Source organism: Corvus brachyrhynchos, unplaced genomic scaffold, assembly GCF_000691975.1.
Source record: "Corvus brachyrhynchos isolate BGI_N302 unplaced genomic scaffold, ASM69197v1 scaffold65, whole genome shotgun sequence".
NCBI lineage: Eukaryota > Metazoa > Chordata > Aves > Passeriformes > Corvidae > Corvus > Corvus brachyrhynchos.
The window spans coordinates 2,103,069-2,108,612 of record NW_008238365.1 but is presented as its reverse complement, the minus strand read 5'-3'; the positions used below and the strand labels follow the sequence as shown (position 1 = coordinate 2,108,612).

The 5,544-nt window shown below is 60.2% G+C and overlaps 1 protein-coding gene across 2 annotated transcripts in view; it reads right to left on the bottom strand.

The window, feature by feature from the left end:
- Nucleotides 1-5,544, bottom strand: part of LOC108447136 (formin-like protein 14) — a 12,706-nt gene that overhangs the window by 4,185 nt on the left and 2,977 nt on the right. The gene's annotated exons all lie outside the window — the stretch shown is intronic.

Sequence of the window (5,544 nt, the reverse complement as noted above, 5' to 3'; positions counted from 1 at the left end):
GAGTGTTGTTGCCCCCGCCTGCACCCCTCAGTCGGCCCCCCCCAAACCCCCCGTGCCAGGCGCGGCCTCGCCGCAAGGATGCCCGGGGCTGAGTGATTGACAGCTGTCACTCAAAGCTGTCTCTGGCCGCGGCTTCCCGGCAGATGAATATTCATGGGATGCTTTCCATGCTGCGGCGGGACCCTTCTGTGGGTTTTCTCCATTAACTATTCATGGAACACCAGGCAAAATGCAAATTCCAACGGGCTTGGCCCGGGAATCAGCTCCTCCAGGCCTGGCACCGGCGACCCTGATCCTCCCGTGCCGTGCCAGCTGCAGAAAGTGCTGGAAAAGGCAGGAAAACATGGATATCTCCCCTGCTCTTCCCGCCTTCCTGGGACGCTGGGGGCAGCCAGGGGCACCCCCACGGTGTGACCTTGGGTGGTCACCGCCACCATCCCGCATGTCCTTAATCCTCATCCCCCCTGGAATATCCCTGGAACATCCCGGAGCTGGCCCTGCCACCGGGATGCGTCCCCGTGTTCTGCTCGGGGTGGGGAAACTGAGGCACGGAGCGGGACAGGGCCAGCCTGGCACAGCAGGGGACAGGGAGGTGACACTGCCGGCTCTGGCTGTCGGCGGCGCTCGGCGCTGACGCCTCTTCACCACCACGGCCCCGTCACTGAGCTAATTAAACCGCTGTTAATGAGCCACTCATTAGCGAGGGCCATCAAAGGCGACCCTGCCTCTGCCCGAGACACCCGCGGGGCTGCGGGGCCGGGATTTTTCCCAGCTGGAACAAAGCAGGAGAGGCTCTTCCGCGGGCTCGGGTGGCTCCTGGACATCCCGTGAGCAGGGACAGGAGGGGCGATCCCAAAAGGGACCCCGGGAAGGTCACCGGAGGGGGTGACACTGCCCCGCGCTGTCCCCGCGGCCCCGGGGATGCCGTGGGCATCTCCTGCCTGCCCCAGCCTGAGCTCCCAGGGCTTCGTCCCGAATCCAGACCCCAAATGTGAACCCCCCAGGGCTTCATCCCTAACCTGAGTCTCCAGGGCTTCATCCCGAATCCAGGGCCCCAGAGTGAGCTCTCCAGGGCTTCGTTCCTATTCCTGAATCACAACCTGATTCCCCTCCCCCAGGGCTTCACCCTGAATCCAGGGCCCCATCCTGATCCCCCCCAGGGCTTCATCCCTAATCCTGCACCACAATTTGAACCCCCCCCGGCTTCATTCCTATTCCAGCGCCCCATCCTGATCTCCCCCGGGCTTCATCCCCAAATCCAGGGCCCCATCCTAATCCCCCCAGGGCTTCATCCCTAATCCTGCACCACAATTTGAGTTCCCCAGGCTTCATTCCTATTCCAGCGCCCCATCCTGATCTCCCCCAGGCTTCATCCCCGAATTCAGGGCCCCATCCTGATCCCCTCCAGGCTTCGTCCCTAATCCTGCACCATAATTTGAGTCCCCCAGCTTTCATTCCTAATCCAGCACCCCAGGCTGAGCTCTCCAAGGCTTCATTCCTATTCCTGCATCACAACCTGATTCCCCACCCCCCCCCAGGGCTTCATCCCAAATCCAGCTCCCCAGACTGAGCTCCCCAGGTTCCATCCCTTCATCCAGGGCCCCGTCTTGATCCCCCAGGGCTTCATCCCTAATCCACACCACAATTTGAACCCCCCCAGGCTTCATTCCTATTCCAGCGCCCCGTCCTGATTCCCCCAGGGCTCCATCCCGAACCCGGCCTGAACCCGGTTTCCACCCGGTCTGGAATGTCCCAAAGGAGCTGGATCTCGGTGAATCCCGGCCGGCCTCGGGACCCCCATCCTGAGGGGGCACAGAGGGGTTTGGAGCAGAGGATGGAAGAAGAGGAGGAAGAGGAGGAAGAGGAGGAAGAGGAGGAAGAGGAGGAAGCATCCCGGCTCTTTCCCACGCCCACTCCTCCCCGCTCGCACTTCCCAGCTCACCTTTCCCGGCACGTCTGATCCCGGAGGAGCCTTGGACCGACGCCGCTCCCTCCTCCCACCTCCCTCCCGGCTTTTCTCAGTTTAAACACACGGACGCATGAAAAATAAATGTTGCTCAGGAAAGACAGCGGCAGAGGGCTGGGAAGCAATTAGCATCCAAAGAGGCGTAATTAGTGCTCAGAATGCGAGCGGCGGAGAAGAAATAAAGCAGCGCTCGGATGCAATCAGGGTCGTGCCTGAATTACAAACCGTTAACGGAATCGCTAATTAAGCACAGGGTGTGAATCACGGCTTATTAAGGGCTCAGCGCGGGCCCTGCCAGGCAGGACCGTGCTGGGATGGAGGGACAATGGTGGGACAGAAGGACAATGATGGGATGAGGGGGCCGTGGTGGGACACAGGGGACCATGGTGGGACAGAGGGAAAATGATGGGACAGAGGGACCCTGGTGGGACAAAGGACCATGATAGGACAAGGGACCGTGGTGGGATAGAGGGACAAAGATGGGACAAGGGACCAGGTGGGATGAGGGGACCCTGGTGGGACAAGGGACCACAGGACCCTGGTGGGGACAAGGGCCGTGGTGGGACAGGGGGTCCGTGATGGGACAGGGGGGCCGTGTGACATCCCTGGTGGCATGGCATGATCCTCGGTGAGCCAGTGCCAACCTTGGTGGCACGGTGTGCCCCTCGGTGGCACGGTGCCATCCTCGGCGCCACGGTGCCCTCCTTGGTGGCACGGAGCAATCCCTGGTGCCGCGCCGGGATTCCCGATGGCACAGGATCATCCTCGGGGATGCGGTGCCGTCCTCGGTGGCGCTCTCTGATCCTCGGTGTCACAGTGCCACCGGGGTTTGGGGACCTGCCCACGGTGCCGGCTCTGGGTGTGCCCTGCCGGTGGGACGCGGGAGGCGCTGCCCACCCGGCCGTTAATTAGCCCTAATTAGCAGGATTCGCCTCATTTTAACAGCCTGGGCCAGTATTTGCTCAGGGAGTGCTGCTGCTGCCTCCGTGGGCCGGGCTGGCTCCCGGGGGGATGGAGCTGGAAAGGCCGGGAGCCACGCGGGGCCCTCAGTGTCCCCAAGGTCCCCTGTGGCCCCGCTGGCTGCCCCGGGTGCCACCTTCGTGTCCCCTCTCAGCAGGCGGGGCAGGTCCGAAGCGGGGACACTTCCCTTGGGGGATTCTCCTGGAATGCCTCCATACCCTGCATCCCACATCCCTATTCCCTGTATCCCCAAACGCCTGTGTCCTGCACCCCTGTGCTCCCACATCCTTGCAGCCTGCATCCCATATTCCCTGAATCCCTGTAACCCCATATCCTGGCAGCCTGCCACCCCTGAGTCCTGTATCCCACATCCCCACTCTCTGCATCCCTGTGTCCCCAAATCCTTGCAGCCTGCACGCCTGTCCTGCAGTCCTGATTCCCCATATCCCTGTAATCCCACATGCCCATTCCCTGTATCCTGCATTCCCCATCCCATTCCCTGCACCCTCACACCCCATCTCCCCAGTTCCCATCCCAATTCCCATCCCAGTTCCCATCCCAGTCCCGCAGCCCCGCTCGGAGCAGGGAGCGCCCAGATCCTGATCCAGGGATGGGAAGGGACAGGATTCATTAATTATTCCCGGTTTATCCAACCCAGACACGTCGCTCCAAAGACCCGACGAGCTTTGCCCAGGGGTGCAGCTGCCCTTGGCTGCCTCCTCTTCGCTTCCCAACCCTTTCCCTTTTTGTCTCCAGGATCGTTTTTATCTCCACCTTTTTCCCTTTCCCGTTTTCCCCAGAGTTCCAGCACCGTCTGTGTGTGTCCTTGCCAAGCTTCCCCGAATCCCTCCGGCTTTTCCACCTCCCTAAATCCCTGCTGAGCTTCCAGGAATTCATCGCGCTCCCGCCCCATCCCCGCGGGCTCCCCAAGGACTGGGATCCCCCAGCTTTTCCCGGGAAGGTGAGGAGCAGCTCTGGGTTTCCAGGCTGGCGAGCTGGGAGCAGGGATGAAAGGGAAGCGGCTGCGCTTGAAGCCCGGCACCGCGAAAGGTCCTGGGAGCACCGTGGCGATCAAAAGGAGCCTCATCTATTTTAATGAGGCTCCTCCGAGCATTCCAGAGGGTTTGGAGAAGGGAAGGGGCTTTCCGGAGATCAAAGCCCTGCGCGAGCATCGGAGGAGCTGAGGGGGCTCGGAGAGGGAGAGGAAGGAGAGAGGGCTCGGAATAAAAAGATGGAGAGGCCGGAGATGCGGCTCCCAGGGATCCGTTTGGAGCTTCCCGATTCCTGGGAAGGAGCTGAGCATCGGGGGAGATGCAGCTGAGAGCACCCCAAGGAATGTTCCTGGCACCAAACTGGGTCCCACTGCCACATCGTGCCACTGCCAAATCCGGGAATAGAGGGCTCAGGGTGGGCAGGAAGGGACTGACAGGGACATGGGCAGATGTCCCCACTTATCCCGCAAAAAGCCACTGGGATGATCCCAGGAAGGGACAACCAAAGGGTTTCCCTGGACACAGGTGGAGGGAAGGTCCCCCCTGCCCATCAGCGCTTCCCTCTTGGTGCATCCCACAAATCCCTAAGATCCAGCACCATATCCCGGCTCCTGTGGGACACCAAAGCCAAGAGCACGGCCTTGGGAATGGTCCCCAAGCCGAGATTTCTCCACCAGCAGGCAAAAATCCAGCGGGAACAAGAGCAAACATGGAGCTCCCGGGGAAAATCCGGGAGCAAATGAAGATGTGCAGCTCCGGAGCTGTTATCCCTGCTCAGCTCCTCCGCGGACCCTTCGGAGATGAAAACCCTTTTTCTTTGATGAAGGATTTATCAAGTTTAGTTTGAAATCACCGAGGAAGATTCCCTGTTTGGATAAGCCTCTGGCTTGTGCTGGATTAATGTCCCAAGCCGGGAACTGGCGGATGCTTGGGAACATCATAATGAGGAACGGCAAACAGAGCAATGAGGAGAAATGATCCCACTGCTTTTCCAGGGCCAGAAATCCCGGGATGAAGCCTGGCAAGGAAGCCTGGAGGTCTGGCTGCCCCTTGGGTGCTGCCACGAGCTCTGGGATGCAGGAAAATCCCAGGGATTAATGGAGTGATGGAGATTCCTTAGGCTCTTTTCACTTTGGGACTTGATTTTTTTTCCTGAGGAGGGAAAAGGGGCTGAATCCCAGCGCTGCTGCAGGGCAGACACCTGGAGCTGCAGCAGCTTTCCCAGCCAAGGATTGTCATGGAATAAAGCAATTCCCAGCTGGTGATCCCTCAGGCTTTTCCGGGAATGGCTCGGCAGCGGCTGGATCCAGCAGGGAGGGATTGAGGAATCAACACCCCCAGGGATGGGAAATGCTGGGGAGGGACTGGAGCCGTGTGGAAAATGGGATGTGCCACACAGGGGATGTTGCTCCTCATCCCCAAATCTGGTGTGTCCATGCATGGGAATATCCCAGGGAATCTCTAGGAATTCCAGAGCTTCGTCATAGAACCATGGAGTCATGGAATGGTTTGGGTTGGAAGGGAACTTAAAGAGCGTCTCATTCCACGGGCAGGGACACCTTCCACTATCCCAGGCTGCTCCAAGCTGGCCTGGGACACTTCCAGGGCTCGCGGGGCAGCGCCAGC